Below are 27,048 nucleotides of genomic sequence, written 5' to 3'. Positions count from 1 at the left end.
AAGTCTGGGGCCATTTCAAATAACTGGGTGTCACCGGAGCGACCATGTTTACTTCTCTGTTGACGGTTTTCAATCGACTTTTACTCTCAACATCAGCAAAAATCATCAGAGTGGAATTCACGTGGGGATAACCATCATCATCTTCCTCCTCGTCCTCAACCTTGTCAGTTTCTTTCTCCTTTTCCTTGGGCTTTTCTCTTGGAATTGTTGGATCAAGAGTTGACACTATCGAGTGGTATTCTTCGGGTAAATGAAATTACCCTCTTCGTCTTTTTTGGTGTGGACGAGGTATGGCAAATCCAGCACGTCATTTCCATCTTGATCTTTTATTTTCTTGGGGTTCCACGACCCTTTGGGCTTCCCCTTGAACTTTCCCTGAATCATGGCTAAGGCTTCGCCAGGAGCTGCTGGCTCAGCTTTGCGTTTTTGCTTCCGACTGGAACTTCCTCCTCCGGCTTCATGGGCGACTGTTTTGTGTTTGCCACTCCGGAGTCGTTCTTCTTCTTCACCATTGGCATACTTGGTGGCAATCTCCATCATCCGAGTCAGAGTCATATTTCCTGTCCGACCGAATTTCAGATTCAACTCCCGATACTTGACACCTTCCTTAAAGGCACAAATTGTCTGATGATCAGACACATCCTCCACCGTGTGGTGCAGGGTGATCCATCTCTGGATATAATCCCTCAAAGTTTCATTCGGTTTCTGAACACAACACTGTAATTCTGTCAAACCTGCCGGCCATTTGCAAGTGCCTCTGAATGTTCTGACAAATACTCAGGTGTGATCTTCACAAGTATAAATACTGCTAGGTGCCAACTGATTCAGCCATGCTCTAGCCGAGCCCTCCAACATTAGAGGAAGGTGTTTCATGGCCACTTCATCATTGCCGCCACCAATCTGGACTGCCACTCGGTAGTCTTCAAGCCAAGTGTCTGGCTTGGACTCAGCAGTGAACTTACTGACTCCAGTCGCCAACCTGAAGTTCGGGGGAATCACTGCAGCCTTGATGGCTCTGCTGAAGCACTCTAAACCTGAGACATGCACCCTGTTGCTGGTTTGCGGATCTCTGTCATGGCCCTCTCGCTGAGCTCTGTTTCTGTCAACCAAGCCCTGAACGAGAATAGATCTCGCATAAAAGCCTGGCTCCCTGGGGTCGACTGGAATCCCTCGCCCAACACTGTGAGGGCGCCTGTCATCATGTTGCCGAGGCACATACGACCCACTCCTTGGGGGAGGCGTGGGCACTCGACGACGATCATCACGATCGACTCGGTGATCACATTGCTCACGGTTTTTGTACTGATCTCGTCGATCTCCACATCCCTCACGCCTCGGGGGCGATCTTGGGTTGTGAGCCGACTGAATTGTATCTGCAACCACGGATCTGCTATGGATCCTATTCCGCGACTCAGATACGGCTGTATTCTGTTCTCCCGCCGCCCGGAGCAAAGCTCGGATCTGCACCAGACCTCGGCCAGCTTCTGACTGGGAAGGTTGGATCGACTCCGCTATCCGGGCAGTAGCTGCTGGATTCTAGATCGGGGTTCGGTATACCTGAGTCGGAGGCGGAAAAAGTTGGCATCGACTGGATTCGGGAGCATGCTGCCGAGCGCGATCGTCGAGTGCGCGCTGGAGGTTCTCCAGTCGACTGTGCTCAGCCAAGTTGGCCAGGCGCGCTTGCTCCAATGCCTGGGCCTTAGGGGTTTCTCCAACTATAGGAGTATGCAGTGCATCCATTTTCCGGCAGCGAAGTTCCTCCCTCTGCTGCGAAGAGAGGGGTTCGGGGCGGTACTCTTCATGAACGCGTGACGGATCGCCGTCCCCATCTCCTCCGTCTTCACGGGTGAAGCCAGGAGGACTGCGTGGTCCATTGACCATCAAAACTTCTGCCGCTGGGTCGCTGCTGTCGCACTCGGATGCAGTCTCTACGGAGCCAGCCGACAGATCGAACATGCCGTAGAGAGTTTCGTCGGGTTTGATTGCCGCGACTTGAGGGGTGGCCGACTGGCAAGCCACCGCATGCCTCACCCACCGTTGAAGCCTCGACCGACCGGAACGTTTGCTCCGGCAGGCCACAAGGAGGGTGAAAGCTTCTAGAGCCGACTGATACTAGGTCGACGGCTGCCACAGCAGGACGCCACGGACGCACGCACGAAAGTGCGTCGCCTCGCGGGCGGGGAGTGCGTTGACGTCGAGTGGAGCCTCCTGAAGCCAAGCGGAGTCGTCGCTTACAAACACGAGCGCGCCGAGACGGATCTCGCGGCCCTCAGCCAAACCTCCGCCTAAAACCATGATGAAGGGGATCGGAAAAATTGCAACTTCTCCAACAAGTCGCTAAGACACCTGCCCCAAGGTGGGCGCCAACTGTCGTGGTTCTAAGCCTGACAGTAGAATAGGGGTAGGAATGTAGAGGCAAGATCTTAGCTACGGAGGAGTTGTACACGCGAGTTTTACAAGTTCAGGCCCTTCTCGGAGGAAGTAACAGCCCTACGTCTCGGAGACCGGAGGCGGTCGACTGGATATATGCGTGTGAATTACAAAGGGTGCGAACCGTTGTCTCGGAGGAGGGGGTGGCTTATATAGAGTGTGCCAGGACCCCATCAGCCCATGTTACAGAGGGTTCAATGTACATTAAGGCAGGGCGTTACTGGTAACGCTAGTAATAAAGAGATATAAATGATCTTTAAGGTTGTAGAGTGAATGACCGACCGTTGTCATCCTGAGTGACGTTAGGCCTTCTACACTCCGAGTGGTTTCTCGTATCGTCGAGTGGTTGTTCGCATAGTCGAGTGTCTTCTATATTGTCGAGTGGAACATAGCTTCACGGTCGAGTGGATGATGATTTTTCTTCGACCGCTTCTGGTTCCTTTAGAGATGTCCTTGGGGAGGGTATCTTGGACAGATTCATGACCCTACCCTAGGTACATAGCTTCATCACCAAGCACATAACAAGTTATACACTTGGCACTTGGGGGCTAATGTATATTTGCTCAAATCAAAATTATGGATTTTTCTTCATCAACCAGTTTACAAAGATGGTTATCAAGAGTTTTGGAAGCTACATGATAGAAAGGTACCGACTCATCCTAAAGGTATAAACCGATCCCTGGGGGATACACAAGCAAAATTGCAAGATTCATACTCTAAAGTCCCGGTTCATCCTGAAACGATAAACCAGCCCTTGGGGGCTACGCAGGCAAAGTTGAAGTATTACGAAGTCCCGGTTCACGATGATATCATAAACAGGCCCTTATCGGCTGCTGGAGTTGATATTAGAAATTGGGCACAAGAGAAACAATTATGAAGAGTTAACAGTGTTTACCTCATATCGCTCCTTCATCAGGCCCACTAAACCGGCTTTATAGTCGCGGCTTGTATACAGGCGGTTTAAGAAGCCGGAATGAATCTCTTGGGCGTTGAGGTGGGCATAGCTGGAAAATCTGTTTTCCACTTGCCCTTATCCATAGCAGAAAACTCTTCCTTGGCACTATGCTTGATAAAGCGATAAGATTGCCAGGGTTGGTGTGGCCGACGCCAGTGACAATGACATCGTCCGGTTGATCATCAGCCGCTTTGGCTGGGCTTGGCGGTTTATCTGCAGCTTTGGTCAGGATTGGCGGGTCAGTAGCATGGCCAGTAGGATTCTCTTCCATCGGTTCAGGAAAGGTCTCAGGATGTTCTAGTGGTGGATCATCATGTATAGTGTCATCATTCGGCTCAAATTGTTCTGGGATCTGTTCCGGATTATCATCAGTCGGGTTATCATCAGCTGGCTTATTCAATTTGGCCTTTTTGTTGGGCCTGGCCTTGGCTCTGAAAGGAAAAGATATAAATGTTAGTATAACAAACAAGTATAAAGCGTCAAAGAGTTAAGTTTAAAGTGTTCACCCAGGAACAGTCTTGAGAGGAGGGAGTTGTGTGGCCGTTGACTCGCCGGAGGATGAATGAGGTGTTCCCTGATAGTTTGAATCAGACCAATTAAGAGATTGCCTGAAATAACGCGCCTTGGGATAAGGAGTATCATAAATATATGAGACCTCTGATCAATGTTTCCGGGTTGGAGTGTTCGGTAATCTGGCTGAAGTAACTACATGGCCGATGTGCCGGGTTGTGCGGCGAGCTTCATGCTGCTATTTATTCAAAAGAAAGTTGGGATCCAGATAAGCTAGAGTGTCGGATTTCGGGTTTCGGCAGACCCTTGAGGTTCGAACACTGGGGTGCGCGCGGAGATTTCGCCTCCTACCTACCTGCACCCCTCCGCCATGCTAGGATCTAAACTACGGAAAGAACAACACAAGAGACACAGGGTTTATACTGGTTCGGGCCACCGTTGTGGTGTAATACCCTACTCCAGTGTGTGGTGTGGTGGATTGCCTCTTGGGCTAATGATGATGGACAATACAAGGAAGAACAGCCTCGCGAGGGTCTGTTCTTGGCTGGGGGGATGAACTACTGAGAAGAGTTCAGTCACCTTTCTCTCTATCTCTCTCTCTCTCTGATCGAGACCCTCTCTAGCAAGCCTCTTCCTTCCTACTTCCCAACCTCTCCAACCCACCGCCCCTTGCTCTGTGGGTGGCTGGTCCTATTTATAGAGGCCCTGGTCCTCTTCCCAAATATCGAGCGGGAAGGGAGCCAACAATGGCAGGCTAATTTGAAGGGGGACAGCAAGTATCAGCTATCCTGACAAAAGTAGTCTGCGCAAAGCTCTGGTGATGACGCCGTCTTGGGCTCCACGATGACCTCCGTCTCGTAGTCCTCCTGGTCTTGGTCTCGTTGCACCGAAATGGAAACCTTTGCCTGATGCCTCGGTACTGCGCGGCTGCGCTTGCCCCCTTTGCACCAAAGAGGAAAGGAGGACGCTGCGTGGGCTGGCACCCGCCTGGCGCCCTGAGTCGTCATGGCTTGCGTCACGGGCACCTCGTGAGGTACCCCGCCTTGATCTCTCCGCCTCCTCGTGAGCCAGCCTGACGAGGCCGTGCCTAAGGAAGCTCCGCGTTGTCCGCCCCGCGAGGCTTGGCCCCTCGTGAGGGTCTTCGGTTTGTGTTGGTGAAGACGGGCCGTGCTGGACCCCCTTTGAGCCACGCCGCAGGCCGCTGGCAGGCAAGTCTGGGGACCCCCGTTCCCAGAACACCGACAGTAGCCCCCGGGCCCAAGGCGCGCCCGGACTTGGCCGTGCAGGGAGGCGGAAGGGCAAGAGCAAAGCGCCGTGGGCCTAACAGCCTGCGGCCTTGGGCGCCGCGTGGTGGTTGATTGGACGTGGGAGGCACTGTTCCCCCACGCCCTCCTTATTTTGCGCCATGCTAGGCGGACCCATAGTCGTTCCCCTTTTATTGCTCGAGCGCCCTCTGTCCTTCCTCCGCTCGAACTCCGGTTTCTTTTTTCAACTCAATCTCGAACCTCCCCCCCCCATCCCATCGCCATGGCTCCGACGAAGAAGGGAAGAGGGAGGGAACCCGTGTCTCCGCCTTGCCCGCCGCCGCTGGCGGCTCCCGCCGAGGGCTTGGGCAAGGTCAACTCGGCTCTGGCCACCATCTTCAATGAATGCGGGAGGACAACGGCCTGGCCCGCGTCCCACTTCTCCATCGACAGGACGGCCACCGAGGTCCCGTATTTTGCCGACGCCCTGTGGGCGGGCCTGGTTCCTCCCTTTTCTGATTTCTTCAACGCCGTGCTTTCCCACTATAAGATCCACATGATGCATCTGGGTCCTGAATCCATCACCCTCCTTTCGGTCTTCGCCTTTGTTTGTGAAGCTATGGTGGGCATCCTTCCTTCGGTTGCCTTGCTGCACCACTTCTTCTCACTGCACCTTGTCGACCCTACCCAATGCTGGGCGTGCGTGAGCTTCGTTGCCGCGTCTGAGACTGCGGCCTCTGGGATTGACTTCAAGCTCCCCCTGCCCGCGGTTGGGTTCCGCGAGCAGTGGGTGTATGTGGATGCAGGGGTGCCCAGCCCCCTGCTATCGGAGCCGACCTCACCTGCTGTCCCCAATTCGGGCTGGGGCCAGGAGACGCTTGAGAGCCCCCGGCTCATCTTCGTCTGGCACCGCTTCGTGCTCTTGAGGTCGCTTGGCGTGACAGCGCCCAAAGTGGTGAAGGAGTTCCTGCTATGCCGCGTTGCTCCTCTCCAACGCCATTCTCGCCGGATATGGGCCTTCCGTGGGCGCGAGGATCGTATGAGGCTCCAGGAAGAGGACCTGGCTCCTGAGGTGCTGAGGACGGCGCTCTTGACCCTGGCTGGGGACCCCAACCCCGGTAGTGTCCGGCAGGGAGGGGCCTTGATGTACCTCTGCCAGAGCAGGGGCGACTTTGTGAAGCAGATGCCTATCTTTGATGAGTGGGGGCCGCGCCCCGCCGGCCTTCAGGGACCTCGCGAGAACCCAGTGATGGTGACTGCCCTTCCAGTCGGCCAAGGCGACTCTTCCTCAAGCGGTGGAGCAGGGAGGCATGAGGCGCCAGAGGCCGAGGGGGCTCCCGGCGTGGTGACAGCGCCGGACGAGGCTCATGAGGAAGCAGTTATCGGGGCCCGTACCGCTGAGGCTGAGGGTGACAAACAGTTGCCCTCTGCGCCTGCGACTGGGGCCCCTGAGGCTCCAGCTGCTTCTCTTGGGGAGGCGATCGGCAGTGCACATCAAACAGGCGCCCCTGCCGCAGATCGCCTTGACGCTCCATCTTCATCGTAGGTTGATCCATGCGCCCAACTCTTGGGCCGCTTCCGCGTGGACTTCGAGGCTCTCCGAAAGAGAAGGGAGGCCCTGGGCGACGATTACCCTTGTCGCCTGCTGAAGCGTAGGAAGTACTTCGCCACTGATGAGTAAGCCTTCTCCTTTCCCGGCTCCCGATCCTTCTGTTACTTGTACTGACCCTTGCTCCGTAGGCCTCTTCCAGCCGAGCTTGCGGAGATGGCTGAGGAGTCGTCCCCCTTGGCTTCGCCCCCTCCACCGTCCTCGAGCGGAGCCCTTGTGGTGAGGGCGATCGAAGAGACGAACCATCCCGAGGCGTATCGTGGCCCTGCGCACCTCGCGATCCTCCTTCGCGGGCCTCCTCATGGCATAGCCAGCCTGCCGTGGGCTTCTCGCCTGGTCGTGGACTGCGACTGGCTGAGGCGCTTCCTGCGCTCTTCTCCTAGGGATGGGCTAGCCCCAGGCCGGGCTTCTGATGCGGCGTGCCCGGGCGTCGTGAGGGTGCCAGCCCCCAGCCCCCAGCCCGGAGGGGGAGTGCTGACTCGCGGCCTCCGGTGCTTGCTTGGGGCAGATGATGGTGTGGAAGACGTGCTCGAGCACGCTCGAGAGCGTCGTGCTCTCCACCAGGGATTCCTTTGAAGGGCGGCTGACGCAGTGAGCCTGCTTGGTGAGGAGCTTGCTAATGAAGACGCGCGCCTTGGGGCCGAGGGCCTGCGCCTGGCTGCAGAGAGGCGCGAGCTGGAGGGTGCCATCGCCCTTGCGCGCCGTCAGCGCGATCTTGACGATGCAGAGGCCAAGGCGTCGCTGGTGGCCTCTCGGGAGGCCCGATCTTTGGCCGCTGAGGAGGCTCGGGAAGCTAACCGGCGGCGAACGGCGGCGGAGGAGCAGGCTCGGGAGCTCCTGGCCTGGTGCCACTCACTGGAGGAGCAGGTGGAGCTGCGCGAGGCAGCCCTTGCATCGATGAAGGTGGCCTCCGGCGACTCAGCAGAACTTCAGAAGCGTGAGGAGGCGCTAACGCTGGAAGCCGCCGAACGTACCCATGAGTACAAGCGTCTGGAGACGAGGGAGCGCTTGGTGACGCAGGCGGTGGATGATGTTGCCGCACAGGAAACCCGCGTCCTGGAGCAGGCCGGACGTTGAGTGGCGATGGCGCGTTTGAACCTTGAGCACGAGTTCGAAGAGAAGCTGGGGCTGATCCGGGTTGAAGCTGAAGGCAGGACTGCCGCCTTGAGGGCCAAGCTGGAGGAGGCGACACAGCAGGCCGATGCTTCCCGGGCCGCCCTTGAGGTGGCACGAGGTGAGTTAACCACCTCCCAGGCTGAGGTGCTCCTTCTTCGCCAGCGGGTGGAGCTGAGGCCGTCGCGCACCAGAATGTGGACGAGATACGTCAGCGGCGGATCTTGGAGCATGAGCACGGCCCCATGCACACCACTCTCCGGGAGAGAGCCAATGCGGCCTTGGGCAACATCTGCGAGGAGGCCGTCGGCAAGCCACACGCAGTCAACTACACGGGCAATCTTCAGTTCTTCACTGATGTGGTGACGCAGCTGGAGGTGCGGTCGACCAGGGCTGACAGGTTGGCGGAGGAGAGGAGTCGCGCCCTGCTCAGGCGCGCCTTTTTCGCGTCTTCAGCCACCTCCGAAACATGGATCCCCACTTCGATTTCGATGCCGCCATCACCCCAGTCCCCCAGGCCGTCCGAGGCGATCTGGCGCGCTGGGTGGAAGATAATGTGGATGCTCTTATCAGGGCCTTTGCCTCAGACAACGATGATGCGATCGTGGCGGCCGACAAGGGCGGCGTGATGGACGGCCCTGACACCACTGGCGGCGACGCGGACAGCGATGGCGAGTTCAGCGATGCCAGCAATGGCTCAGGTGGTGCTCCTGAGGACGCATTGGGGGATTCGTCTGACTGATTGTGCATCGTTCCTGCTTCCTTACCCTGCATGAATAGAACTCAGGTTTTGGCTTGATGACTGTGAGAGCATTTTGGAGAGGGAGCCCCTCATGTAAAACGTGTGTTCATCGTATTAGTAGACGCTACACTGCCCTTGCGCCCGCGCCAAGTGGTTGGCCCAAGCGACGCGCTGGTCGGCTAGTTTACCTTTGTTCTGTCCCGGCCCTGAGGCAGCCCGCGGGGGGTTGTGGTGTCTCGAGTATCCCCTGATTGAATCCGTAGGATCTGCGGTAAAACACCCTCCTGAGAGGACGCGGCGGCGGCAGTCTGGGCTGCGCGCAAGCTAGGCCCGACCCGGCTTGCGAGGGGCTCACGAGGGGAGGCAGCTGAGGCGAAGTGGCAACCAAAATGCGAGAAATTGCTCGAACGAGACTAAGCACCCCTTCCCCGAACACACGCAAATCTCAAATTCGAATCCAACTTGAATCCAGCGGGGGAAAGCGACAACCAAAGGGAAGAGCAACGAAACCAAACAAAAGGCCGTGTCCGGCACCTAGTCTAGTCTTGGACGTCTTCTCACCAGCGCGGAGCTAAGTGCTGCCACTGGGCGTGGGAGGGATCCCCAGGGCCTGAGGCCGGCACCCCTGAGACTCCGGGGCGTGTACAGCCCCACTCATTATTACGTGAGAGTGTCACGGGGCGGCGAGCTTCACAGGCACTGGGCCTTCTTCACAGGTACCGGCCTTGCTTCATATCGCCAGATGAGGGCCCCGCCTTGTGCCACACTCTAGTGACATTAACGACGACCGGAAACCAGGACGCCGCCGATGGGGTAGAGCGGTCGCCAGCGGTTCCCCCGACGACCACGGGTCCTCCGCCGGGGGCAGGCCCTAGGGCACCTCCCCAGCGGAGGGCCTACCTCCTGAGAACACCTTGCTCCAAACGCCACGGTGTTGATGTCAGATCCCTGCCCCTCTCCTGCAACCCCCTGCGCCCTCCTCCCAAGGGGTAGGAGACTGTGGGAGCGGGGCAGCTGCTCGCTGTGGCAACCTGCACCTCCTGCGATCCATGGTTAGCGTATGCCTGCTGAAGAATTAGTGGTACCCGATAATCGTTGCCTCCAGCGTATCCAGTGGGACTGTCCCAGGACTCCTAGAAGGGCTCAGCTTCTGGCGCCTCGTCCCCCCAGCTTGGGCTGAGGATCGAGCCTTGTTCGCCCTTGTGTGGGTGTCCTTGGTCCATCATGAGGGGCACGTATTCCTCTGGCGCCGTCACCCCGAAGGCCACGCCGTAGTGCTCTGCGCGCCAAGCGGTCCTGCCTGACGCGCCTACCGTGGGGTGGCAGCGCGGCTGTCCACTGGGGCCGCGGGTCGCGTCGAGTCCTTCTTCTTCGCGGACCAGGAGCGGGGGCTGCGCCGCCGCCGGTTCGGTGCTGACAGCCTCGCTGGTGTTGGAGTAGCCTTGGAGCCCGCGCGCGGAGCCCCCACGTGGGCCGCCCTGGGTTGGAGATGGGAGCCGGGTGCAGAAGGGGTGAGCCCCCGAGGCGGCGAAGCCCAGGAGCTCTGCCACCCGCTCCAGCAGCACATCGCGACCGCCCTCCAGCAGTCTGCACTGCAGCAGCTCTCGGGCCACCATGAGCGCGGCCCTCGAGTTCGCCTGCTCCCGGCGGGTGTACGGTGTCGTGATCACGGCGTGATTTGAGACCCTTGCTGCCGACCGCGCCTGCCGCGGTGTAAGAGTTGTCGAAGCCTGTCCGAGTCGCCCGTAGCCCGCAGCGCCCTGCGGACCGCGAGCTGCCTAGGGCACGGGGTCGCCCGAGGTGAGCGGCTCTGCGCGGGCGGGCCACGCCGCCCATGGGTCTGGGTTGCCCTCCTGGTCGCCGGGCATGGTGGTGACGACGCGACGGGGCACAAAGCGGTGGAAGGTGGATTCCGGCGCACCCCTACCTGGAGTGCCAAATGTCGGATTTCGGGTTCCGGCAGACCCTTGAGGTTCGAACACTTGGGTGCGCGCGGAGATTTCGCCTCCTACCTACCTGCACCCCTCCGCCATGCTAGGATCTAAACTACGGAGAGAATAACACAAGAGACACAGGGTTTATACTGGTTCGGGCCACCGTTGTGGTGTAATACCCTACTCCAGTGTGTGGTGTGGTGGATTGCCTCTTGGGCTGATGATGATGGACAATACAAGGAAGAACAGCCTCGCGAGGGTCTGTTCTTGGCTGGGGGGATGAACTACTGAGAAGAGTTCGGTCACCTTTCTCCCTATCTCTCTCTCTGATCGAGACCCTCTCTAACGAGCCTCTTCCTTCCTACTTCCCAACCTCTCCAACCCACCGCCCCTTGCTCTGTGGGTGGCTGGTCCTATTTATAGAGGCCCTGGTCCTCTTCCCAAATATCGAGCGGGAAGGGAGCCAACAATGGCGGGCTAATTTGAAGGGGGACAGCAAGTATCAGCTATCCTGACAAAAGTAGTCTTCGTCTACGCAAAGCTCTGGTGATGACGCCGTCTTGGGCTCCATGATGACCTCCGTCTCGTAGTCCTCCTGGTCTTGGTCTCGTTGCACCGAAATGGCAACCTTTGCCTGATGCCTCGGTACTCCGTGGCTGCGCTTGTCCCCTTTGCACCAAAGAGGAAAGGAGGACGCTGCGCGGGCTGGCACCCGCCTGGCGCCCTCAGTCGTCATGGCTTGCGTCACGGGCACCTCGTGAGGTACCCCGCCTTGATCTCTCCGCCTCCTCGTGAGCCAGCCTGACGAGGCCGTGCCTGAGGAAGCGTGTCGTCCGCCCCGCGAGGCTTGGCCCCTCACGAGGGTCTTGGGTTTTTGTTGGTGAAGACGGGCCATGCTGGGCCCCCTTTGAGCCACGCCGCAGGCCGCAGGCAGGCAAGTCTGGGGACCCCCGTTCCCAAAACGCCGACATAGAGGGTGTGAAAATTTTACTTTCCGATTTGCTTGATGGGTTTTCTGTGTTGGCTGAGGATCTGAACCGGAGGAAAGAATAATTACCTCTACATATTCAGCCCGGCTAGCTTTAGCGTCCTCCTGATAAGGGTCATTGTCAACGAGGTGTATGAAAAATGAACCAAGAGAATCAAGTTCTACCTCTGAGTTCGGATTATCAAGATCCTCGTCCAGGTTCAGCCCAGTGGATTCAGTTGTTTTCTTCTTAGTAGGTTTTTTGACAACCTTTGTCTTGGGACAAGGGGTCTTCGCCAGTTTATCCTGAGGTTTCTTCTTCCAAAATGGGTCGTCACCCTGTTAAAAGATTGACAAAGGTTATAAGAAATAGTTAAGAATATCAAGTACAAACAGGAGTTAGACAATTCTTACAGCTTGCGGTTTATTCAAAATGTAGAAGGGACTTAGCCCTGTTTTGCTGCAGACAGCCACCGGTTCATCCAGTATCTTTTTAACAGCTTCAGTGATTTCAGCATCAGTTAACTGAATGTCAGTGTCCTGTTGAGGATCTTTTGAGTCCCCTGTGTACTCGCACATTAAACTGGGGCAACGGCTTAAAGGCAATATACTCCAAGATATCCAGCAACGAACAAAGTCAACTCCTGTTAAACCATTAGCCATAAAGGCTCTGAGCTTGGCGAGTTGTGGTGCATATTTGGCCCGTTCCTTTGCAGTCAACCTTTGCGGAAATGGATGTGTGTTGGTAATTCGGTGAGCACAATAACCCGGTAGAGGATTCTCATCGTCAGGGGAAGTATCCTTATAGTAGAACCAAGTCTGGTTCCAATCCTTAGGGTGACTATGATGCTTGGCATGAGGGAAGCTGACGTCTTTCCTTTTCTGAATTGAAACGCCGCCAAGTTCAGTATTGGGCCCGTCTACAAACTCGGTACGGCGGTTTAAATAGAAAAGGTCCCTGAACAGTTCAATGGTCGGTTCTTCTTGCAGATAGGCCTTGCAAAACACTTGAAAATTACAAATATTGGACACATAGTTAGGTCCAATATCTTGAGGGTGGATCTGGAAGCTAGCAAGCACATCACGAAAAAACTTTGATCCGGGAGGTTTAAAACCACGGTCCAGATGATCAACAAACAGAACTATCTCGCCATCCTTGGGCTCAGGAGGATTTTCTCGACCAGGGGCTCGCCAGTGGATTTCATTCTGTTTTGGTAAAGCACAGGTTATAACACATCCTTTTAGATCTTCTTCCGTAACCCGGGATGGAACCCAGTTACAAGCATAAAAAGTCTTGGCCATTTCTTGGACAACCTGAAGGAAGGTTTGAGCCGGTTTAAGATTCATGGTTGACAAGCATAAAGCGTTGCAGGTTAAGAGATAAAAGGTTTTCAGGCATGCAAAAATTGTTAAACCGGAGGTTTATGCTAGTATAAAGGATAAAGTGATTGGTAGTTTACAAGGGCACTAATGATATATGGCTGGTTGTTTTCTAAAAGATAAACCGCCTACATGGAGAATGAGAGTATAGATCTGAAGCCGAAAAATGGCTAAGTGAGGAAGAACAAGTTTCATAGCTTCACATTAGAATTTTAGATCTACCGCGTGTCAGGAAAAGGAAAATATTTAGACCTAAAGGTTGGTGCTTAAGCAGTTCATGAAGTTCCAGATCGGTTTTTATACACAAAAGAGATGATCTGATGGCAAAAGAAGGATTATCATTGCTACCGCATAAGAGTATAGCAGGTTTGGAGTCTATCCTATAGGCCTTAATAAAGAACAGGGGAAGAACACCATGAAGCTTTCATGAGCCCGTGCGAACCCTAAACGGATCTATGGAGGAAAGGAAGAAGAACTCACCGAAATAGCTGAACAGCGGAGAGGCGCCGCATTTTTTTGGTACGTTCAGGGTGATGCAGTGGCCAAGGTCGGGGCAGAGGTGAAGGTCGACGGTGGCGGCAGCGCTCGAGTGCTGAGGCGACGTGAGGTGGGAGAAAGACGAAGAGGGAAGGGGAGAAAGAGAAAGGGACCCTTGGTCCTATTTATAAGACGAAGGGATAAGCGACGGGTGCAAGAATCGAGGAGCCCAAAAAATAGATATGTCCCAGAGCTGCCGCCTCGATTTTCGGAGGCTCATTAATAAAAGTAAGATGTATACGGTTTTTTAATGAACATGTGATGTCATGGCGGTTTATTATAATCCTGGAAGATGAAGTCATGGCGGATTACAAGGTTTACTCGAAGGTACTGAAGAAGAAGTTTTTCTGAAAGTGTTGAAGATTGACATGAACAGGTTCAAATCAATCTGGGGCCTAATGTTGGGGATATAACTACTGAGTATAAACCACCCAGGAGGGGCCGGGTTATACCTGTAATGAGTTATTCATATTGAAGCCCATGAAGACAAGGAGTATGGTGCTTTAATATAAGAGGTCTAAAAGCCCAGGGCCTAAAAAGGCGGATTAGGGCACATAGACATAAACCGCCATGAGGTGTGTAACTTGTGTTGTCAGATAGGAAAGAGTAGAAACCGAGCCGGACACGTTTATGAGCCGGCTGGGATTCTGTAAACCGCCGGGCGTCAACCAGTGTATATAAAGGGACGACCCGGTGTCGGTTCAAGGACAAGAAACAACAACTCGAGAGCCAGGCAAAGCGTATTCGCCCCTGGTCATCGAAACCCTAGCAATCCCATCATAACTGGAGTAGGCTTTACCTTCACCGCAAGGGGCCGAACCAGTATAATTCCTTGTGTCCTTTATCCGCTTTAACTCCTTTTAAGCTAACTACATTGCGATGGCTCCACAACTAAGTCCTCACACCAGGACATCTGACGTGACAATCCCACGACACTCCCGGACCCAGTCCGAATGCACCTTCCCGAGTTTTCCAGCGCTCCACTAAAGAAACGCCATAGCTGGCACCCTCGGAGCCTCGAGGAGGAAGATAGCGCGGAAGTCAAGATGTTAATGGACAAGATAACAATACTCGCCCAATCCGGACTATCCATGATCGAGGTCATGGCAATTTCCATAACACATGGCGTCCAGCCACTCCAATCCAGAGGACTCCCCATGTGGAACTACAACGGGGAGGACGATACATCTTGCTACAGGCGTAAGGGTCCGGATGACTTTGTCGCCCTAGCCTCCATGCTGGCGGATCTTTATAAAGGGGAGAAAGAAGAATTCACTCATCTTAAGTGTCGGGACGGATTCTCCATGTACAACCCCCCTAGCTGGCTAAGCTTTCAATCCAGAATCTTATCCAATCCTCATCTTAAGCCTTAACTAATTGGACTCAAACCGGCCACCTTTAAAAAGGAATGGCGGAAGGCCACCGTGGGGATCTACAGCCCTGCTCCGCAGCCGAAGAATCATATTCGGGACCTAGATCCCGGATGTGAGGAGAATCCGGATATATTTGTAGAGCTTAAGGAGGGAATCTTCTATCAGGCAAGCTACGATGGCACAGAAGTGGCCATCGTAGCCGATTACCCCGGTCTCCTGTCGTCTTCCCACGTAAGTACCCAGGGAGATCTCCTCCCAAAGAGCTTCCTCGTTATGCCTCACCCACCACACTGTCTCTTGCTCCGAAGGGGAGGCGCTCGACGCATCATCCTGCACTGGAGGCGTCTCATAGTAGAGCGGCGCCTGTGCCAAGCGGGTCTTCGAAGAGGAAGGCAGATGTCAACACGCCGAGCCTTCGTCAAAGAGGTACGGATTCAAATACGCCCCTGGCAGTCATATCGAACTGTGATATTGTCCGATGTGTTTTATCAGGAAGAGTGTCCGCCGGACTATGTCCGAGGATCCTGTCGGTCGCGCCTGTACCAATCAGGTTCCAAACCCTGCCTCTAGGGCGGGGGCTGATGCGGGAGTGACGCCAGATTGTCCTCCTTCAGAGGATTCAGATGATGTGTCCGTCACGAACTCTGAAGTGGGTAGTGACATGAATCATCGGCGACGAAGGGCCGCTCTTCGCGACCCCAGCTTTCATGAAGAGGCGTTCAATGCCTTTAGCTTGGCTGATGCGTACATCTGAGCTGCTCGAGATGGGCTTGCTAGAGCCACTAACCAGTATTTGAAAGATATGCGGGTAATTATGCATTGTATAGATCTGATAACCGTATACCAGTAGCCCCTGAGACTTGAAGCAGTTGAAAACAACTGATTTAAGGATCATTGTATAATCAGCTACTCACGAAGAAGAACAATATGCTATCTCAAGAGATGGAACAGTGACGGACCCAACTTACTACAGTTACCGCCGAACTGGGAAAGTCCAAGGAGGCACCGACTGGTAAGGCTTCCTTCTATCCAGAAAATGTAATCATGTGCTAGTCGTGTTTATATGAATAAACGTTGATGTATTATACGATGGCAGGCTCGTTGGCTCAGATGGAAGAGAAGCTGAAGGCCGCACAGGCGGAAAAAGAACACGCCGAAAGGCAAGAGGCCGCTGGTCAACATGTACCAACATGGACCAGGGACGAAAAGAACAAGCTGCAGGACGCCAATACCCAGCTCGACGAAGAGCTGAAGGATGTGCGGGCCCAACTAGCGGATGCTATAAAGGAGAACAAAAAGCTATGATGTGGCATATTCAGTATGCCTTTCAACTTATTGTCGTACAGTTTGCCAAGGCGGCTTCTGATAAGTTTATTTCTGTAGGTATTTTGACTGGACGGCCCAAAGAAAAGCATCCAGCTTCCAAGGTGATCTGCTACAAGAGCTGTCCGAAGTGTATGAGCGAGCACGGAAAGCGATGCGGAGTGTTGCCAAGGCTTTATGGCCATCTGCATCCCCTCCAGGAAGTGTGGAGGACCTGGTGAAGCTCTTCAAGGGAGCTCGGCGCCGCTTCAGATTATGGAAGATATCGGCTTGCCGGGAAGGTGCGTGAGAGGCCTGGGCCATGGTGAAAACACGGTACACCGGACTTGATCCTAATCATATGGCCCGGGTCGGACCTCGGGGGTCGGATGGACAAGATATTTCGGTGATCTTGGTATATGACCAAGTGAAGATAGCCGTGAAGTTTTCACAACAGGACTGTAAACTAGACAGCCTGTTAGACGATATAGAGGAAGAAGTTTTTGAGTCCAAGTGACTATGTACTTCAATTGACAATTTTGTCCCTAGCCGAATTGTAAAACTATTTTCATGGCAGACCTTTTCGCTTCGACCTCCGGACCCGAAGGTGCGGAGTGTTTCCGAATACCGGACCGGCAATAAGGCATGCATGGAAACCAGGAGTAGGGGTCATAGTTGCTTGAACAGACAAGTTGTATTCGGTTAGCTATGTTATATTACTTATGGATTGTAAGAAACATCTTACAGAAAGAATAGTTCCGTTAAGGGTTCCTTTCCCTGGGTGAACATGTGTTAATATGCATGCCCAAGTTGTGATTCGAAAAAATTCGCAGTATATATAATATCTGGGGGTTCATAGTGTCGCGAGGGTTAAACGTCTTTAGTCCGCCGACCGATTATTCCCTTAAGAACTCTAGCTTTCGGCTTCACCCAGTCTGAGGTACAAGTCCGGATTTCCCGGCTGTAACAATCGTAGAGGTGCTCCCTTTATGCCCTAGCCGAACTAACGGGAACGTAGGGCATAAGCACAGGAGCCAGGCAACCCAGCTTGGCAAAAACTTAAGTCATAAAGGTGCATATCATGGCGAAGAAAGGTATATATGAGAAAAGGACATATATGCAGCGAGCTTGATGCTCGGAGAATGATAATAAGCTTCTGTAAAAGAAGCCCCCATGTGTTATGGGCGTATATATTTAAGGATGTGTACCTCATAAGTGTGCGGTCTAGCCGCATAAGAGCTACAAAGCTAAAGAAAAATATTTAAAGAGAGAAAAAAATGAAAAGAGGAGCAAAAAGAAAACGAACAATGAGTCCAGCTCTAGGCGTAGAATCTTCAGAGTCTGGCAGCATTCCATGAGTTCGGCTCTCAGCGATTATCCGATGTGTCACGCAGACGGTACGCCCCTCTAGTGATAACTTCATCTATAATGAAGGGACCTTCCCACTTGGGCTTGAGTTTGTCCTTTTTCTTCTCTGGCAAGCGTAGAATGAGTTCACCAACATTGTAAGTCTTGGCCCGCACCTCTCTTCATTGGTATATGTGAGCTTGTTGTTGATAGAATGCGGAATGGGCCTTTGCAACATCGCGCTCCTCCTCCAGGGTATCTAGATTGTCCTGCCGGTCTAGCTCGGCTTCTCTCTCTTCATACATACGCACTCGAGGTGAATCATGAATAATGTCGCAGGGCAAAACAGCCTCCGCGCCGTACACCATGGAAAATGGTGTGTAACCGGTAGTGCGATTGGGCGTGGTCCGCAGCCCCCAGAGTATGGAGTCGAGCTCCTTGATCCACTGTTTGTCTAACTCTTTTAAAGACCATACTAGTCTAGGCTTAATGCCGCTCATGATAAGACCATTAGCTCGTTCAACTTGACCGTTCGTTTGGGGGTGATAGACGGAGGTGTAATCGAGCTTGATGCCCAGGTTAGCACACCATTTTTTCACTTTGTCGGCTGTGAAGTTGGAGCCGTTACTGGTGATGATGCTGTGTGGGACACCATAATGGTGTACGACGCCGGATATGAAGTCTATCACTGGCCCGGCTTCGGCCTTTTTAACCGGCTTGGCCTCTATCCACTTAGTGAATTTATCTACCATGACCAGCAGATATTTTTTCTTATGGCTTCCCCCTTTGAGAGGTCCGACCATATCAAGCCCCCAGACCGCAAAAGGCCAAGTAATGGGATTGTTTATAAGGCGGTAGGTAGAATATGGCTTTGATTGGCGAAAAGCTATCTGTCGGTGTCAAAACCGACGGATCTCGGGTAGGGGGTCCCGAACTGTGCGTCTGAGGTTGATGGTAACAGGAGACAGGGAACACAATGTTTACCCAGGTTCGGGCCCTCTCGTTGGAGGTAAAACCCTACGTCCTCCTAGATTAATATTGATGAGTATGGGTGTTACAAGAGTTGGTCTACCACGAGATCGTAATGGCTAAAACCCTAGAAGTCTAGCCTATCTGATTGTGATTGTCCTTACGGACTAAGCCCTCCACTTTATATAGACACCGGAGGGGACTAAGGTTATACAAAGTCGGTTACATAGAAAGGAAATAGTATATCCGGCCGCCTGGCTTGCCATCCACGCAAAGAAGAGTCCTATCCGGACACGGGAGAAAGTCTTCCATCTTGTATCTTCATGGCCTAATAGTCCGGACGCTCGAGGACCCCTTAGTCCAGGACTCCCTGATGTGTACTATGCAACCTTCTTCTTGTAGACGTTGTTGGTCCTCCAAGTGTAGAGGTTTGTAGGACAGTAGCAAATTTCCCTCAAGTGGATGACCTAAGGTTTATCAATCCGTGGGAGGCGTAGGTTGAAGATGGCCTCTCTCAAACAACCCTTGAACCAAATAACAAATAGTCTCTTGTGTCCCCAACACACCCAATACAATGGTAAATTGTATAGGTGCACTAGTTCAGCGAAGAGATGGTGATACAAGTGCAATATGGATGATAGATATGAGTATTTGTAATCTGAAAATATAAAAACAGCAAGGTAACTAATGTTAAAAGTGAGCGTAAATGGTATTGCAATGCTAGGAAACAAGGCCTAGGGTTCATACTTTCACTAGTGCAAGTTCTCTCAACAATAATAACATAATTTGATCAGATAACTATCCCTCAACATGCAACAAAGAGTCACTCCAAAGTCACTAATATCGGAGAATAATTGAAGAGATTATGGTAGGGTATGAAACCACCTCAAAGTTATCCTTTCTGATCGATCTATTCAAGAGTCCATAGTAAAATAACATGAAGCTATTCTTTCTGTTCGATCTATCATAGGGTTCGTACTAGAATAACACCTTAAGATACAAATAAACCAAAACCCTAATGTCACCTAGATACTCCAATGTCACCTCAAGTATCCGTGTGTATGATTATACGACATGCATCACACAATCTCAAATTCATCTATTCAACCAACACAAAGAACTTCAAAGAGTGCCCCAAAGTTTCTACTGTAGAGTCAAGACGAAAACGTGTGTCAACCCCTATGCATAAGTTCACGAGGTCACGGAACTCACAAGTTGATCACCAAAACATACATCAAGTGGATCACGTGATATCCCATTGTCACCACATATAAGCACATGCAGGACATACATCAAGTGTTCTAAAATCCTTAAAGACTCAATCCGATAAGATAACTTCAAAGGGAAAAATCAATCCATTACAAGAGAGTAGAGGGGGAGAAACATCATAAGATCCAACTATAATAGCAACGCTCGCGATACATCAAGATCATACCACCTCAAGAACACGAGAGTGAGAGAGAGAGAGATCAAACACATAGCCACTAGTACATACCCTCAGCCCTGAGGGTGAACTACACCCTCCTCGTCATGGAGACCGCCGGGATGATGAAGATGGCCACCGGAGAGGGATTCCCCCCTCCGTCAGGGTGCCGAAACGGGTCTAGATTGGTTTTCGGTGGCTACGGAGGCTTGCAGCAGCGGAACTCCCGATCTATTGTGTTCTTTGATGTTTTTAGGGTATATGGACATATATAGGCGAAAAAAGTCGGTCAGGGGAGCCACGAGGGTGGGGGCGCGCCCAGGGGGTAGGGCATGCCTCCCTGCCTCATGGCTTCCTCGAAGCTTCCCTGACGTCTACTCCAAGTCTCCTGGATTGTTTCCGTTCGAAAAAGAACTCTCCTGAAGGTTTCATTCCGTTTGGACTCCCTTTAGACTCCGTTTGATATTCATTTTCTTCGAAACACTGAAATAGGCAAGAAAACAGCAATTTGGGTTGGGCCTCCGGTTAATAGGTTAGTCCCAAAAATAAAATAAAAGTGTTTAGTAAAGCCCATAAATATCCAAAACAGATAATATAATAGCATGAATACTTCATAAATTATAGATACGTTGGAGACGTATCAGCATCCCCAAGCTTAATTCCTGCTCGTCCTCAAGTAGGTAAATGGTAACAGAAAGAATTTATGAAGTGTGAATGCTAGCAGGTGCACAAGTTTGATCAATGGTAATTTCAATCACCTTTTCTAGCATCATTATATATCATAACAGTAACTCAAATCATAAGACTTCTCATGATCAAGTAACAAGCTATTCACATGTTAAAGTATAGATCATAAACTTTCTTGAAAACTTATTTTCAGGAAGGGTCTATGTCAGAGCTTTGATTCAGCAAACTTCACATACTCAACTATCATTTAGTCTTTCACAATTGCTAACATTCACGCGATATTTATGGGTTCAAAGTTTCAATCAGACACAGAGAAAGATAGGGGCTTATAGATTCGCCTCCCAACCTTTTACCTCAAGGGTAATGTCAACAATAATAGTTCATGATGCCCTACATCCAATTGGATATATATATATATACATCAACACTATTCTGATCACGGGATCAGAATAATATTCTGATCACAACCTGACCTGCCCCGCTAGTAGTACGTTGAACTTCCATGTGAACTAGGTTGAACTTCCGCCAACATTACCCAAATGGGGCTTGCGATATACCGTTGGAAAGCTATGGACCCCAATATCATGACCCAACTTAAATGTTTGGCAAAATATAAGCGGTTTAAGAGCAGTTTTCAAAACCGTTTTTTTTTTCACACAAAAAACGTGAATCGTATTTTCGATCGCATTTCTAAACCGTTTATCGGAATGAGGCATATAATATGGCGTTGGAAAGCTGCTGCAAAACCGCTCCTTCCACATGTCGAAAGTTTTCTATAATTCCCTATGGTTAAAGAGTAATTTGAAAAAACGTAAAATTTTGTAAATCGAATAGCTGAGTTCATTTTTTCGATGTTATTTCTAAACGGCTAATCCAATGGAGGCATATGATATGGCGTTGGAAATCTTATGAAAATGCGCTACTTTTTCATCTTGAAAGTTTTTTTTCTAATTTTGAATGGTTTAAGAGTAATTTAGAAAATGGTCCAAGTCCTACCGAGTTCATATTTTCAAGCTAATTTTTTAACCGTGCGTCCGAATGCAGCAAATGATATGGTGTTGGAAAGCTTGAACAAATGCGAAACTGTTTGGTATGTATTGTTTCTCCCAATTCTTTATGGTTTTAAGTCAGTTTCGAAAATGGGGAAAATTTTATTTCCGCCGTAATTTCTACAAACTTTATCGGAATTAGGCAAATAATATACCGTTGAAAAGCTACGGAAAATGCAAAACTTTTTCATGTTGATGGTTTTCTCTGATTCTTATCCGTTTTCAAGTAATTTCGAAAATGGCGGGATCATTCGTTCTGCCTCTACCGCGAAACAGATTCTTTGAAAATGCACCGCGTGAAGAACCTGAACTTCTCAGCATGTCTACCTGAACTTCACCCTGTTTTCGACGTGCTTTTTTTTGCTCGCAGATCTCCATCCACTGCTCGTAGCTCTCCATCCACTAACCGGAATTGAGCAAGTGATATACCGGTGGAAGTTGCCGTAAACACGCAACTTTCCCATATTAATCGTGTTTTCATACTCGCGATGATTTTATAAGTTTTTCATTTGAAATTCATTTTCTGTAGTAGTTGAACTTCCTGCTGTTTTCACATTGAACTTCTATGACGTATTTTCGTTTGTAATTTTCTCATCCATTCGCCAGTGTTATACAAATGATATTTCTTTTGTACAAACCTCTCTCACAATAATTTTTTTAGCTTTCTCCAACCGAGGACTTGAACTTATAACAACAAAACTTTTAGTATTTGCTTTTTTATTCTTTTTAGTACCAAATGGACACCGTGTAGTACGTGAACTTCTGGTAGTTATCAATCTGAACTTCTCTCGGTTACGTGAAAATATCTGAGTTTTTTATGAATATTAATCTGAATTTCGTAAATTATTTTTTATGATGTTTGAAGCGATCTATTTTTAAAAGTTGAACTTCTTGTTATTTTATTTTTGAACTTCTTGTTTCCATTTATTAGTAATGAGGAAAATCTGAGTTTTCTATAATCATCGAACTTCTCCATCTTTTTAATATGGACTTCGTGGTTTCATTTCTTAATCTATTTTATGAAATTTTGAAGCGCTCTATTTTTAAAAGTTAAACTTCTTGTTATTTAATTTTTGAACTTCTTATTTCCATTCTTTAATAACAAGGAAATCTGAGTTTTCTATAATCATCGAACTTCTCCATCTTTTTAATATGGACTTCCTGGTTTTATTTCTTAATCCTTTTTATGAAATTTTGAAGCGCTCTATTTTTAAAAGTTGAACTTCTTGTTATTTAATTTTTGAACTTCTTGTTTCCATTCTTTAATAACGAGGAAAATCTGAGTTTTCTATAATCATTGAACTTCTATATCGAACCGCTCTAACTTTTTATTTGAATTTATTTTACGTATTTTTAGAAATATGAAAATTGTAGTTTTGGTAGAAACATCAAACTTCTTCATTATTTTGAATTGAACTTATTTGTTTTATTCTTTAGTAACCAAAAAAATCGATTTTTTAATTAAATATCAAACTTCTCCATGTTCTTAAATTGAGCTTCTTGGTTTTAATTTTGAGCAATGAGAAAAACTGAGTTTTTAATGTACATTGAATTACTCTGTTTTCTAAAACTGAACTTCTTGGTTTAATCTTTAGTATCAGGGAAAATCCAAATTTGAAAAAAAGGAAAAATATTTTTAAAACTTTTTTTGTTGTTCCCTTATTTTAATTTGAACTTATTAGTTATTCTTTAGAACGAGAATCTGAGGTTTTTATCAACTTTGAACTTCTCTGTTCTTTTAATTTGAACTTCTTAGTTTTATTCTTTAGTAGAAAATCGAGTTTTTTGAACTTCTTGGTTTTTTATGAATTTTAAAGTGCTTTATTTTTTGTTTGGACTTCTCACCTTTCATCATGTAGTGATGAAAAAATCGTAGTTGTTTTAAATAGCAAACTACCCTTTTTAGTTTGAACTTCTCTGCTTTTTTATTTTGAACTTCCACGTATTTATTTTAGAAATGGGGGAAATAAAACTGATCCATTTTACCCTATAAGGAATTTCATGATTTTTATTTTTAAGTTAAACACATATGATTTTTTTTCTTTTCCTACATATCTAGGTTTTTCGTACAAGTTTGTTCGTCAAATTCCTTTATTTTTTTCATCAGAGAGCTTCTATATTTTTTGCGAGAAAAGAGGTGGAGGCGAGTATTAGAAAACGGATTTATTTTATTAATTTTGAGCTTCGAGATTTGAACAATTCGAACTTCTCATAATTTTGTCAATGAACATTTATTGGGTTTGTCTTTTCTGTTTTTATGAACAATTTTTTTATTGTGTTATTTTTTCCACATGCTCACATACACCTATTACTTATCAGGAGCTAATCGAGGACACTAGAGCACATTGCATGGTCACACATAGTCTTTGTTGTGCACGCTACAACAAATAAGTTTAAACCACGAAAATGCTCAAACGCTGCAGAACCTTTGTGCAGTTCAGGTACAACAAGATGATTCTGATGCACATTACATTGAATAGCTAGCATGCCCAAAACAGGAACACACAGATTGTACATCTGTTGGATCATTGAAACTCATGTAAACTAAAGTATCACCAAACTAAAAATTGTCAAAAAAATCAGAACGTGAAACCTCATGTCCATGTTGTCGTGGAAGCAAAAAAATAGAGAGTGGAAGAGGTAGTGGCCGAAGAAGTCAGGGAAATCTTCCAGTCGGGGGAGGACCGCCCTACCAACGGAGGAGGGTTGGACTGCCGCGACACTGGGGGAGCAGACGAGCATCCACCTTGTGGGGCAGCCGGGAGGTTGGGGTAGGCGGCGACGTGGGGAGGGAGGAGGCCGGCGGCATGCTTGGGCTCGGCGGGACGTGGATGCAGGGCGCCAGATCCCGGCAGGAAGGTGGATGCAGGGCTCACCGGGACGTGGATGTAGGGCGCCAGATCCCGGCAGGAAGGTGGATGTAGGGCTCGCCGGGACGTGGATGCAGGCTCGCAGGGAGGAAGGTGGCAGTGCGAGGTGGCGTGGGTGGCTCTCACACCGGCGGCGGTAGATGAGGACGGCCGCGGCAAGATAGGAGGAAGGTCACAGGGGCAGAGCGGGAAGGTCACGGGGCTTGTGGATCTCGGGCGATGGCGATTGTGGCGCTAGGCCGCGCGCGACCATGGCAGGAATGAAGCGGCGGGACCCCGGAGGTGCACAAGCAAGGTGGACGGCGGCGGGGTCTCTAGGGAGGGGGCGCGGCAGCGAGGTTCTCCGGGGAAGGCGCACGGCGACATGGGAGAAATCCAGGGGGTGGCGGCGCCAGCGAGATTTAGGGAGGGTGGCGGCGCCAGCGCGATCCAGGAGGCTAGTCATGGCGTTTGGCGGAGGATCGGTGCAGGTTTGGGGATCGGGCCAGCGGGTGTGGTGGGGGTGGGGGTGGGGATCGGGGCAGCGGGTGGGTGGGCTTTTTTGTCCGGTGGGTTTGTCAATCTCAGGAACATGCATCGGGCCCTATATAGGGTTGTTATGATCCAAATAACTATTCTAATCCCAGGATTAGAATAACTATTTGGATCACGTCAAGCCTATATAGAGCGTGCGGAGGTCCTCCTGAATTCCCGAACTCACAGAGGAAAAAAAGGGCCACCGCCACGCCCACCACCTCGTCCTCGATCCCCAACCTCCCTGATCCAGCGTTGTGGACCTCTCGCCCCCTGCCACAACTGCCGCCACCCTGGCTCCGGTGCGCCTCCCGCTGCCGGAGTCGGCGCGCCTCCCCCCGCCGGCCACCCCGGCCCCATCCCTATCCCCGACCCCGACGCGCCCCCACGCTCGTCCACCTCGACCACGACGCACGTCCTGTCACCGGCCACTTTGGCCTCGTCACCGTCCGCCGACCTCAGCGCGCCTCCCGCCACCGGCCACTCCGGCCTCGTCGGCGCCCCCCGACCCCAGCGCCCCTCCCTCCACCGTCACTGGATCCCATGCGCAGCCGACCCTCGATCCCCATGTGCCATCGGCCCTGGATCCCAGGATGCCGCCGTCGGCCCTGGATCCCAACCTGTTGCCCCGACCGCTATCCCTGGATCCCACAATCGCACCGCCCGGCAGTGGACCTCTACGCGCGTTGCAGCCACCACATCCTGCACACCACCGCCGACGCGGACCACCCGCACCAGTCACCCCCATTGTTGAGGTCAAACGGGCTGCACTTGACGTCCACCAACCACCATCGCCGCCGGCGCCTTGGGCCCCATGATGACCAAGAAGTATAGGGGATCTATCATAGTACTTTAGATAAGTAAGAGTGTCAAACCCAACGAGGAGCAGAAGGAAATGATAAACGGTTTCCAGCAAGGTATTCTCTGCAAGTACTGAAATAAGTGGTAACGGACAGTTTTGTGATAGGATAATTTGTAACGAGCAACAAGTAAACAAAGTGAATAAAGTGCAGCAAGGTGGCCCAATCCTTTTTGTAGCAAAGGACAAGCCTGGACAAACTCTTATATAGAGAAAAGCGCTCCCGAGGACACATGGGAATATCGTCAAGCTAGTTTTCATCACGTTCATATGATTCGCGTTCGGTACTTTGATAATTTGGTATGTGGGTGGACCAGTGCTTGGGTACTGCCCTTACTTGGACAAGCATCCCACTTATGATTAACCTCTACTGCAAGCGTCCGCAACTACAACAAAAGTATTAAGGTAAACCTAACCATAGCATGAAACATATGGATCCAAATCAGCCCCTTACGGAGCAACGCATAAACTAGGGTTTAATCTTCTGTCACTCTAGCAACCCATCATCTACTTATTACTTCCCAATGCCTTCCTCTAGGCCCAAATAATGGTGAAGTGTCATGTATTCGACGTTCACATAACACCACTAGACGAGAGACAACATACATCTCATCAAAATATCGAACGAATACCAAATTCACATGACTACTAATAGCAAAACTTCTCCCATGTCCTCAGGAACAAAAGTAACTACTCACAAAGCATAAACATGTTCATAATCAGAGGGGTATTAATATGCATATAGGATCTGAACATATGATCTTCCACCAATTGAACCAACTAGCATCAACTACAAGGAGTAATTAACACTACTAGCAACCTACTAGCACCAATCCCGGACTTGGAGACAAGAATTCGATACAAGAGATGAACTAGGGTTTTGAGATGAGATGGTGCTGATGAAGATGTTGGTGGAGATCGCTCTCTCCCGATGATAGGAGCGTTGGTGATGACGATGGCGATGATTTCCCCCTCCAGGAGGGAAGTTTCCCCGGTAGAACAGCTCCGCTAGAGCCCTAGATTGGTTCCGCCAACGTTCCGCCTCGTAGCAGCGAAGTTTCGTCTGAGAAGATGGCTTATGATTTTTTCCCATCGAAATACTCCATATAGCAGAAGATGGTCACCGGAGGGCCACCAGGGGGCCCACGAGGTAGGGGGCGCGCCCAGGGGGTAGGGCGCGCCCCCACCCTCGTGGGCAGGGTGTGGCCTCCCTGGTGAACTTCTTGCGCTCAGTA

Source organism: Triticum dicoccoides, chromosome 1A (genome assembly GCF_002162155.2).
Source record: "Triticum dicoccoides isolate Atlit2015 ecotype Zavitan chromosome 1A, WEW_v2.0, whole genome shotgun sequence".
In the NCBI taxonomy this organism is placed as follows: domain Eukaryota; kingdom Viridiplantae; phylum Streptophyta; class Magnoliopsida; order Poales; family Poaceae; genus Triticum; species Triticum dicoccoides.
This window is presented reverse-complemented; position numbering follows the sequence as displayed.